Source organism: Rhinoraja longicauda, chromosome 24 (assembly GCF_053455715.1).
Source record: "Rhinoraja longicauda isolate Sanriku21f chromosome 24, sRhiLon1.1, whole genome shotgun sequence".
In the NCBI taxonomy this organism is placed as follows: Eukaryota; Metazoa; Chordata; class Chondrichthyes; order Rajiformes; family Arhynchobatidae; genus Rhinoraja; species Rhinoraja longicauda.
In genome coordinates, this window is record NC_135976.1 from 31,853,082 (window position 1) to 31,866,190 (window position 13,109).

Consider the following 13,109-nt stretch of genomic DNA (forward strand, 5'->3'; position numbering starts at 1 on the left):
TAGTACTGATAAACGATTAGTGAGTTATTTGGACAATTCCTATTAGTTTCAGTTCCCTCTTTAAATGGCAGGAAAAAAAGTTATTTGCTAGTTCTAATGACTTTCAGGGTCGAGAACATCAACACCTCTGGTCATGCTGGTAATGAATGTAATTTAATGCACATTTAAACGAGTGAACCAAAATATCTAGCACTGTAAGTGATGGTGTGAACAATAATGCTGGACTGTGGAAACGAGCTGATAGCTGATATAAGTGCAGAAATTATGTGTTATCTTTTTTTTCCGCTGCAAAACAGCCCAAGATGTTAACATATCAAAGCAACGGCATTACTTTATTTGATACAGTGCTTGTGTTTCTGTTTTACAAAAGATGCCTGAAAGAAAAAAGGTATATTTTTCTTCTGGAGAAATCCACCATAATCAAATAGCTTTTTGAGATGCATTAGGTTTCTGAGGCTGACACTAATTTGACTGTTCTCTCATTAAACCGAAGGACCTTGGGGCCAAGGTATTCAATTGCAGAGATTTTTTTTCCTATGCAATTTTGTGACCGAGAAATAGTTTTTCCTGGAGTGAAACCTGAAACCAACAATTTTGTGTCATTTTTGCTGCACATTAGTTTAGTTTAGTTTAGAAATACAGTGCACTTAGAAACACAGGCCCTTTGGCTCACCATGTCTGTGGCGACCATCGATCACCCATACACTAGTTCTATCCTACACACTAGGGAAATTTTACAGAAGCCAATTAACCTACAAGTCTTCTCGTCTTTGTAAAGTGGGAGGAAACTGGAGCACCTGGAGAAAACCCATGCGGTCGGTCACAGGGAGAAGGTACAAACTCCACATAGACATCAACCATAGACAGGACTGAACCCGGGTCTCTGGCACTGTAAGGCAGCAACTCTATTGCTGCACCAACGCGCCGCACTTCCTTCCATTATGTGACTGAGAAATGGTTTTGCCTGGAGTCAAACCGACCATTTTTGGGTCATTTTGCTCCACCTTAAAAACACCAGAAGTTGGGAAATGCTTCAGGAATTAGAAGGAATACTTTAGAAACTCATTAATCCACCCCTGAAAACGAGAATCCAATTCTTGGCCCAATTCTCATCCTCTCTTCTCCACTAACCCCAGATCTCGTCTAAGTCCACGTGTCACAATTTCCATGACAGACAAGTATAACGTTAATTCCATAGCACCCAAGGTCTTGATTCTAGATTCTAAATTCTAGATCTTTGTGCTGGAAAAGCCCCATAGTCCCAAAGAGGTCTGATCCCAGAGTCTGAAGAAGGGTCCCAACCCGAAACATCACCTATTCATGTTCTCCAGAGATGCTGCCTGGACCCATTGAGTTACTCAACCATCTTGTGTCCTCTTTCTGGCTGCGGTTTCTAATGGTTTTGATCTATTTGCATCACCTCATCACAGTAATAAGCTGGTAAAAGGCACTTTTAGTTCCAGTTTAGTTTACTGTCACGTGTACAAAGGCGCAGTGAAAAGCTTTTGGTGCGTGCTAACCAGTCAGCGGAAAGGCAAAACATAATTACAACCGAGCCATACAACAGTGTCCTTCTTTCATTGATCTGTGATACATTGGTGTGGTGAAATGCCCATTTCTGCTCCCGTCTCAGAATGTTTGACGTCGGTGGAGAGGTCTGAGTGGAAGAAATGGATCCACTGTTTCAAGAGAGTTACCTGCATTATCTTCTTCAGTGCGCTCAGTGCGTTTGACATTGTGTTGGTGGAAGATGACGACATGGCACGTAACTCTAAGTGTACGCCGTAATCACGGATAATCACACAACAACAACATGAAAAAACACACAACAATATGTAAAATCGTGAGAGGAATAGATTGGGTAGATGCACAGAGTCTCTTGCCCAGAGTAGGCGAATTGAGGACAAGAGGGCATAGGATTAAGATGAAGGGGACAAAATTTAACAGGAATTTGAAGGGTACCTTTTCACACAAAGGGGTGGTGGGTGTATGGAACGAGCTGCCAGAGGAGGTAGTTGAGGCAGGGACTATTAAGAAACAGTTAGTCAGGTACATGGATAGGACAGTTTTGGAGGTATATGGGCCAAACGTGGGCAGGTGGGACTAGTGGAGCTGCGACAAGTTGGCCAGTGTGGGCAAGATGAGCCGAAGGGCCTGTTTCCACACTGTATCACTCTTTGACTCTATAACAACCCTTGAAGAATGTAGACATAAAATGTTGGAGTGACTCAGCGGGTCAGGCAGTATCTCTGGAGAAAAAGAATAGGTGAGGGTTTAGAACCCTTCTTCAAGCAAAGTAGTGGTGGGGGGGGGAATAAACTGGAGGTGAGAAAAGACAAAAATAAATTCAGCCAGCAACAGATGACCTCAAGAAGGGTGGCACCCATTATTAAGTTGTGTGATAACAAGAGGTATACAAGGATGCAAAGGGTTGAACTGGTAGGTTGACTAGGGTGGTGGAGAAGTACACCTTGAAGAACATGACTAATTTCAGATCTAAATCCTCAAGGGATGAGCAAAAGTTAGGCCTGATGTTGACACAATTAGACTGATTAAATATTCCTTCCATGCAGGGGAGAAATCGACAAATCTTCGACTTTAAATGAATGGTGAAAGTTTTGCATACAAGATACTTTAGAATCAAATAATTTAATAAAATTTACCAAACAGCCAGAGGCTTTGAGAGGCACAAAATGTTGGAGTAACTCAGCGGGACAAGCAGCATCTCTGGAGAGAAGGAATGGGTGACGTTTTGGGTCAAGACACTTCTTCAGACTGAGAGTCAGGGGAGATGGAGTCTTGCGACATGGAGGGATAAGGTGTGAAAATGAAAGATCAAAGCAGACGATAAGGAAATGTAGAATGGTTCATTGTCAGCTGAGGGGAAGGTAACAAGGAGGCATACAATCAGTAAAATGAATTAGAAGGACAGTAAAACTAATCGGACAACTAGGGTAGGGGAGGGGCAGAGAGAGAGAGGATCTTTACACAAGATTTCAGCATCTGTAGTTTCTTGTGTCTCCTTGCACATCTCCTTTACACTCTCTTTTCTTCGTAATAGATGTAGAGTTGGAAGAGTATAATCTGAGGTGAGGTTTACTCACTACAACTTGTGTATATTTACCACAGGATGCCAATTCAGCGTGATGTCAATCTATACGCACATCTGAGCTTGGGTCATTAACGCCTCAGCCTGTGACTGAAAAATGCTGCATTTAATTCAGCGTGACGTCTGTATGTAATTATGTCAGGTACATTCAGTGCGATCGCGAAGTTGTTGTGCTTGGGCCTCGCTTGGAAGAACATTGCTTGCGTGACCAGAATGCAGAAGGGTTCATTCAGTGCTTTCCCCTACTGCAATGCAAACTGCCAAGGACTAATTAACCCCAGTGGTCGCTAGGATTACACAAAGGCGATTTACCACAATTAAACTTCAACTGGTGTAGCAATCACTTCACAGCAAAGCTTGAGTATACTCAACTGTAATATGTAGTCAGTCCTTCACCATCCATGGTACTTTGACTGGACAATAATATTATATTATACAAAGTATAATGCTGGCATATTAATCACAAATTAATATTCAATTGGACGCTTCACTGCCTTACCTTAATTGAATTTTGATTAACTACCTGTGAGAGTCAAGACTGTTACATTGTTCTCCTACATTCCAAAGATATGTGGTTTCTAGGTTAATAGGACTTTGTAAGTTGCCCCCAGTGTGTAGTGCACATGTGATCGTTGGTCAGTGCAGACTCAGTGAGCCGAAAGGCCTGTTTCCACTCTGTATCTCTAAACTAAACTAAAAACTGAACCAAACTAAATTCTGAACCAAGCTAAATCAAACTCACCTCAACTGCAATGCCCTCCAAGTCAATGATATTCAGGGCTCAGTTGGAGGTTGGAGGGTTTAATAGTCTGATGGTTGTTGGGAAGAAGCGAGTTCCTGGACGTTATAGTTTTCAGGCTCCTGTACCTTCTTCCCGCTGGCAGGAGTGAAATGAGAGTGTGGTCAGGGTGGTGTGGGTCCCTGATGATGCTGGCTGCTTTTTTGAGGCAGTGACACCTGTAGATTCCTTCGACCATGGGGAGGTCAGTGCCCGCGATGGACTGGGCAATGTTCACCACCTTCTGCCATCTTCTTCGTTCCTGGCCACAGTTCAACTCTTGACCTGTGGAACAAGGAATAACCTGCACGTTGGACATTTTGGACTGTATAGTAAAGTCTTCATTAGGAAAGCCTGCTGAAACTAACTTCCCCAGTTTTCACTCTCCTATCAAACTGCTGAGGTACTGCCTTGCTCGCTGTCAATCATAGAATTATAGTTACGCAGCACTAAAATAGGCCCCTCAGCCATCCGAGCCCTGACGATCATTAAGCATCTATCAAATCCTATTTCCTGGTATTAGCCTCTAGCTTTTTATGTCATTGCATTTAATCTGTTCATAAGATAATGTGATACGAGCAGAATTAGGCCATTTGGCCCATCAAGTCTACACACGCCATTCAGTCATGCCTGATCTATCTCTCCCTCCTAACCCCATTCTCCTGCCTTCTCCCCATAACCTCTGACACCTGTACTAATCAAGAATCTATCTCCGATATCTCTGTTCATCAAAATACCTCTTTGGTTCAGCAATGAACAGAGATTTGCAGACTCCACACTTCATCTACCCCCCCCCCCCCCAAACGCCTTGTTATATGACGTAGTTCTCACTTGTCTAGACACCTGTGGGACGAGGAAAGAATCCGTACTTTTACGCTATCTTCAGCTTTCCAAGCTTCCTCATCTACTTCATGCTTGCAAATTAACTTAACTCTAAATAAACCTGCCCACAGAATGCTTACTTGTAGTGCACCGCTGAAGGAAAAAGGCAATCCGTAGTTTAAAAAATGGATTTCAATGGCAGCAAATTCGACATCGCTGGTTGTGCTTCAGCCATCATTGTGTCCAGTTCTATGCATCACACTCTGCGGAGATGCAAGGTCTTTGTGAATGAATGAATACTGAATGAATACTTCATCGTCACATGGGACAACTAACAGTGAAATTCTTTGCTTGCGGACCCAAGGTATACAATAGTCGCCACATAAAGGGCGCTGACAAAGTTACAAAGTATCCCGTGCCAGGTCCACCTTTGTTCTCCAACTCCCGTCCAGTCTCCCACGCTGGATCCTCCTTTGATCCTCCCCAGGGCAGCGATGCCCTCACTCCCACCTCACTCCGTCCACGTTCGTCGGTTGGCGCCTTCATCGACCGCCGCACCGACCTCTCCAAGATCGCCGCCGAGTCCCCTCCTGATGTCTCCGTGGCGACTAGTCTCTGCACTGTGGGACTGTGGAGCAGATTAATTAGAATGGATGAGGAACGTTGTGTAGGTGGGGAATCTGCAGAGGTTGGAAATGTTCTTCTTGGAACAGGTTAAGAGAACATTTAATTTTTCCAATTTTAGGTGACCTCTAACTAATTCCCCACCACCTCCTCTTTTATCCTTCCTCCCCTCCTGGCACCCCAGAATTTTATCCAGGCATGCTGCCTGTCCCACTGAGTTACTCCAGCATTTTATGTCTATCTCCAATTATGCTGTCCAACCTGACGAGTCACTCCAGCACTTTGTGTCCTTTTAAGAGAATTGATGGAAGAATTCAAATTGACAAAACCTTCGATGGAATGAATAGAGAGAAGCTGTCTTCATTTGCTAGAAGACGCAGAATTAAAATATGCAGCCATAGAAAAAGTGGAAAAATTAAGATTGATAAAGAAAACAGTGAGCTGATGTGGAATGCGCTGCCTAAATAAACGGCTGGAGCAAATGCAGTGCTAACTTTCAAAAAGTGTTGGATATAGTCTGGCACAGTGGCGCAGCGGTAGAGTTGCTGCCTTAAAGCGCCAGGGACCCAGGTTTGATCCTGACCACGGGTGCTACGGAGTTTGTGCGTTCTTCCTGTGACATGCGTAGGTTTTCTACGAGATCTTTGGTTTCTTCCCACACTCCAAAGACGTACAGGTTTGTATGCTAATTGGCTTGGTATTAAAATGTAAATTGTCCCTCGTGTGTGTAGGATAGTGTTAATGTTGGGGGGGTCACTGATCGTCACAGATCTCTAAACATAAAAGGTTTCTTGTTTAGGAAAATGAGTTGCGGTGGGAAGAGGTGAGTGGGATTATTCTAAAAACCGTTATGTTGGAGCACAGACTCCTTCTATGCCGTGGGTTTTACAGACAAGAACTAGTCTCTGCATTATTATGAAAGCAGGTTCCAACACCAGACCGTGAAAGTAGCAGATGAGGAGAAAATTAGGCGAGGTCTCACATTTAACAGTTAAAATGATAGTGCGACTGAATAGTGAGAGATGAAAGAGGAACAGTTCTGTTAAATGCAATTTACAATTTGGTACTTGACCTTTTCAGTGTTAATGCTTTCCACAAGTTCCTTCTCACCACTCTTTATCTCACACCATCATCTTTCCTCTCGAATGCATTTATATTATTAGCTCCATTGCTGCCTAGGTTAGTGTATATTAGCTATAAAAGAGAGGGTGGTTGAACTTGGATTGTTTTCCATCGAGCGTCAAAGCTGAGGGGAGACCTGATAGATGTATATAAAATGGTGAGAGGCATACACAGTAGACAGTCAGAAACTCTCCCCCTGGGTGGAAATGTCAAAGACGAGAAGGCATAGCTTTAAAGTGAGAGGGGCAAAGTTTAAAGGAGATGTACTCACCATCAACCAGTGTTGTTCATGACATATGGAGTAACCTTTATTGCTTTCCAATACTAGGTTCCAATTCATATGAAGATGCTAGCAATTACATCAAGAACCAATTCCTAGACCTCAACATGCGAAAAGATGTCAAAGAAATCTACGCACACTTGACATTTGCCACTGACACAAAAAACATCAAGTTTGCGTTTGATGCTGCGAAAGATATCATCATTAAAGAAAATATTTTAAAACTGTGGACTTTTCTGAACATTTCAGCTTTAAAGTATTAAGAGGTATGTCAGTGCTTGAGCAAAACACAAAGTGCTGGAGGAACTCAGTGGGCCAGACAACATCTGTGGAGGATTCTTTGTACTTAACATTATTTCAGGGTCTTCACATGTTCGACCTCTAATCCTATTCATTGCGAATACTTCGAGTGAAGAACATATTAAAACCTTTCTTTAATTTACCAAAATTAAAATGTAAACGTTACCTTATTTTTAATTGGGAGAGGCTGCTGTGGTTTTCAGAGTGGTCTGCAGTTGTCGGCTAGTTATTATCTTCTTGGCCAGCTTGTCATCATCATCTTGAACAGCTGCAATTCTTTTGTGGGTAATGATACTTTGATGGTGACTTTTTCCCTTGATGGTGTAGAGTGGGGTATTTCAGCAATTCGAAATACTGCCTGTACGGCTCAGGATCAATGGGCAGAATTTTGAAAATTTAACATGCATTTGTGCCAATATTGCAGATATCTACAGTATAAATATAATCCATGTTGCCTGCCCTGTTGTGTACTTCCATTTTGCTGTTGTAATGTTCTTTCATTTTATTTGTCTCAAGACTGGAAACGTAATGCATTCGTTCTTTCCCCTCAGGATCCCCGACTGTAGCCTTTACAGATTTTTCGTTGAGCATGCATTAGAACAATGAACGATTCTGCATGAAAACTCTCTTTATAGGGCCGTCTAATCTTGTCCGTGAAACAAGCAGCAAAATACAGTGGGTTTATTGCATTGCTTTTCACTATTGTTAAAGCCAGCATAAGAAAACTGATGTCCTTATCCATTAGAAGTGAAGCTATGTCAAAGGCAAATCAATTATTGGCTTTGAAATTTTAAGGAATATATTGTGTAGATTTAGCCATAAAACATCTCACCCCATTTTTGCTTTTATTTTAATAATCACAGTTCTATTGAGTAATGCGAGATACTTGTAAAACAACCCTCTTTCACTTATAAAAGGTTCTTTGATGATATGTATTTAGTTTAATATGCTAACACACAGACAAGTGGCTGCCTGAAGATGCTGCCAAGGGTGGTGGAGGAGGCAGATACAATAGTGACATTTCAGAGGCTTTTAGACAAACACATGGATATGCAGGGAATAGAAGGGTATGGATTGTGTAGGCAGATGCGATTAGTCTATCTCAGCAATATGTTCGGCAAGACTTTATGGGGCAAAGGACATTCCCGTAGTGTATCTTTCTGTTTTAAAATCACCTCCAGACAACATATTCATTGTAGAAAAGTTGTGTTTATGTACAATTTAAAGACACTAGAATTATTGATGTAAGATTGTGGCAGATTTAAAAATGCATCTAGACAAAGATTAATGCCAATTAATCCTACTTTTTATATTTCAACCATCTTTATTGTGTTTTTCTGTATCGACACTATAACAAACACCTGAAAGGTATTTAGAATACGAAACATGACATTGTTATTTGGTGTGCCTACTGGTTAGGCATTTGTTGTTACTCACCTCTAACTATGCTTGAAGTGTAAAACAAAACAACGCAAATGCTAATTTTATTAAAGATATACACAAAATGTTGGGGTAACTCAACTGGGGATAGGCAGCATATTTGGTTAGAAGGAACGGGTGACGTTTCAGGTCGAGACCCTTCTTCAGACTGCGAGTCAGGGGAGAGAATGACACAGATATGGAAGGGTTGGTGTGAAAAGAAGACATCAGAGGGGACAAAGCTCAAGGAAAATGTAGAATAGATCGTTGATAGCTATGTGAAAGTGACAATATTACTTCGAAGGGGCAGCATCTAATGTATGGGGATGAAGGGAGGTTATTCAGAACAATTCATTAACCAAAGTAGAATTATGTTTTCTTTTTGAAGTTGAAATTAATTCAAGTTTCCTGCTTCTTTTCTTTAAATAAATAATATTTTGTCCTTATGGTTTCCCATCCCATTGAGACATAATGTTCGTCAGAATTACTTGGAGTCTGGAGTCAAGAATAAAAAATTGCAAACTAAAGCAGCATGCAAAATATAACCCTTCCTTATTCAATATTCATGATGTTACACAATTTACATTCTGTTGGTCATTTGTAAATATGACCAAAAGTGTGAGTATTATGAGGTGATAATCCTATTTAGTACTGGTTCAGTTTGGGAAATAAACTGGAGATAATAATGGGAGTCTTTGAGATCCACTGTATAAGATGAAAGGGTTCGTCAGCAAAGTCCAACAATATGTTACCACAGGAAGGAAGAGGCATCATTCACATCACTGATGTGAAAACAGGAAGAGATTGCTCAATGTCAGGATGTGCACAGTGGTGCACCTTCTAGAACTGCTGCCTCACTATGCCAGCAACCAACGTTTAATCTTAAAAACTCATCTTTGTGGAGTTTGTACTTTTTCCTTGTGAAAAATTGGGTTTTGCCCGGGTGCTCTGGATTTCAAAAATACAGGTTGGTTGGTTAATTGGCCAGACGCAAGGAGTGAGTGGTAGAGTCTGGGGTTTGTTCGTAGGGAAAAATTAGAGTTGAATTAGGGAAAGGTTATGTGTAACCAAATGGTTGGTCAGCACAGAAGCAAAGGGCCAAAATGCCTGTTTCTGTGCTGCATAACTTTGTACCACGCATCATAAAGAGCATCATTGATAGTTACCACAAAATGAAAAGAAAATTAAGGGGAACCTTTCCTTACGCCATACAAAATTAAAGCTAGTAGCTAAACATATGGTGCAATTAGATTAGACATGACCGAAGATCCATAATCAAAAAACTAAATGAAATGTAAAAACAAAGGTATTGTTATGTTAGGAAGATTCAGTATATAGTTATCAGATTGGATCTTTGCCTTTGATGTGTGTTATTCAGTTATTAGATATGATTTTTGTGGTGTCCTTGCTAGTTTAGTTTTCCCTGCATACGGTGCTTATAAAAAACAGCTCATCCAGAAGCAGTTTGATTTTTGTTTTATAAACAAAATTAGCCACATTTATTTCCATTTGGAGACAGTCTATGCAAGAACAGAGTCCAGCAACAATCTCAAGCCTCAATGATTTATACACCGATCAGCTAAAATATTATGACCACTGACAGGCGAAGTGAGTAACATTGATTATCTTGTTACAATGGCACCTTTCAAGGGGTGGGCTATATTAGGCAGCAAGTGAACAGTCAGTTCTTGAAGTTGATGTGTTGTATGCAGGAGATATGGGCAGGAGTAAAGACCTGAGCGACTTTGACAAGGGCCAAATTGTTATGGCCAGACGACAGGGTCAGAGCATCTCTGAAATGGCAAGGCTTGTGGGTTGCTCCCAGTCAGCAGTGGTGAGTACCTACCGACAGTGGTCTGAGGAGGGACAAACTACAAACCGGTGACAGGGTGTTGGGCACCTGAGGCTCATCAATGCGCGAGGGCAACGAAGGCTATCCACTCTGGTCCGAACAGACAGAAGGTCTACTATGGCACAAGTCACAACAAATTTTAATGGTAGTCACAGGAGGAATGTGTCACAATACACAGTGCATCGCACCCTGCTGCATATGGGGCTGCACATGGAGGACCAACAGCATATTAGATAGGTGGTCATAATGTTTTGGCTGATCGGTGTATATTTCCATTTAAAATAACCGCTTCATTAACAAATAGGATTTGTACAAAATAAAAGTCATTAGCCCAATTCCAAGCACAGCATTTTCAGCAAAAGCTTCCACGATGTTAAACCACCATTCAATTGCTTTATCAAACAAAAACAGATTGAATTACAGTTTGGCACAATTTTACACATTATTGTGGCATCAAATCAAAGCTTCTTTAATAAAATGGAAATCAATATTTTGGGTGATTTAAGAACCATTATATGATATCACAGTTCATTTGTCAAAGTTATCAAATAACCATAAACTAGCTGCGGCATGTTGAGGTATTATCAAGATCAAATGGATATACAAAAGAATATGCAACAATCTTTTCCTCTCAATACTCAAAGGACAAGCACAATATTGGCTTAAGAATATTTCAACACCTATCTGCAATTTGTAATATGAAGCGGTGTGAACTGGCTGCTCGATTCTACTTCCCTCCTTGCAAGCTGTCCACTGGGGAATGATGGGAGGGGGGGGGGAGGGGCAGGCGAGCTGGCAGGGGGAGTTACTATTTAACACGTACGAAGATGCCAAGGTTACAAAACTGTTATTAAACTGAAACACTTGTTTAGCCTGTACGTCAGAGGACACAATCTTGCTGAGAGAACTGCAATAAAGCACATATATAACAGCGAGGTAAAGGAAAAATTGAAATGAATTGCCTCTCGAATTACTTTCTGGCACTCAATAAGACTGAGCAGTATTTGTAGTTGGCACTCATTCTAAAAAGGGCTAGCTGCTTGGCAATACAGCAGCTGTGATTAAAAGATGAAATGTTATTTACCACTTATTGGTCAATTGCTGCTACAGTAAACACTTAAGAAAACAAGAGATATTCCAGAGAACCACTCTTTACAGACCACTATCTATGCAAATCCCAAGTTTGCACATCCCTCTCACCCCTTGCACAGGCACTTTCCCCCCAGCATCATAGATGTTATACCTGCCCCTACATTACCTCTCTCATTTCCATCCAGAGACCTCACCAGCCCTTCCTGGCGAGACAAAGGTTCCCATGCACCACCTCCAACCTTGCCTATTGCCATCAGTCTCCTAATGCAATCTTTTTTACACCAGCAAGACCAAGTGTAGATCAGGGAACCATTTTGCTGAATACCGTCTGCTAAGGCAAGCTGAAGCTCAAAGTTATTAACCATTTTTAATTCTCCTTCCATATCACCCTTTCTGTTCCTGGACTAATCCATTGACAGAGGACACACGCAAACTGGAAAAAAACACCTTGTATTCCTCTTGGGCAGCTTACAACCCACCGGTATGAACAATGGATTCTCCAATTTAAAGTAACACCCTCGACCTTTACCCTGTTTCTCTCACCACCACTATTCTTCCCCACACCCCCACTATTATTTCACAATTAAGCACCAAAGGCATGCCTCCCGTTTTTTCCTAGTTAAACTTGCAAGCAGCTCAATTCAGGTAGGGAACAAACTATGCAGAAACTTAGTAGGAAATGGGCTAATATGCCACTAGTCGTCTAAAGAAATACAATGCTTAAATGCTATATTTTCCAATACACAAATTGTTAGACCATCAGCTTTAGACCACGTCTTACGTGGCGGCGCCTAACGGCAGCGGCTGACTAGCAGTCTGTCCGTCTTTTTTTTGTTGAGTGTCGGTGTTGGGATGATTTTTATATATATATATATTTTTTGGTTGTGTATGTGTGGGAGGGGGTGGTGGTGTGTGGGGGGTGGGTGTGGGTGGGGAACTTTTCTCTTCCTCACGGCGCGGGGTGCGGCTCGGCTGCGGGGCCTAACATCCCCCGGTGCGGCTTGGCCGCTGGACTTACATCGCCCGGTGCAGCTCGGCTGCGGGGCTTAACACCGCCCGGTGCAACTCGGCTGCGGGACTTTACATCGCCCGGTGCAGCTCGGCTGCGGGGCTTAACACCGCCCGGTGCAGCTCGGCTGCGGGGCTTAACACCGCCCGGTGCAACTCGGCTGCGGGACTTAACACCGCCCGGTGCGGCTCGGCTGCGGGACTTTTCACCGCTGGTGCGGCTCGGCTGCGGGACTTAACACCGCCCGGTGCGGCTCGGCTGCGGGACTTTTCACCGCTGGTGCAGCTCGGCTGCGGGACTTAGCTGCGCAAGGCTTGGTCGCGGGCCTTTCATCGCCCGGTTCGGCCGCGAGACGTTTCAGCGCCCGGTGCGGGGACTGTGCGGGTCGGTCGGGGACAAGCTGTCTGTCCGTGGGCGTGGGGAAGAGAGGGGAAGTTTTGTTGCCTCCATCACAGTGAGGGGGTGTTTGGAGTCACTGTGATGGACGTTTGTGTTGGGGTTATGTGTCTTGTGTTCTTTTTTTTTCTATGACTGCTATGTAGTTTCGTTCGGTACTTCGGTACCGAACGACAAATAAAGCTCTGTGATACCTGTTATTTATTTTTTGGCACCAGCCCATGATTTTTTACAGGACTCAACTCTTCTTGCAGTAATAGTATATATGCAACAACTGGACCGGAATAAAAATATCAATGAAATTAT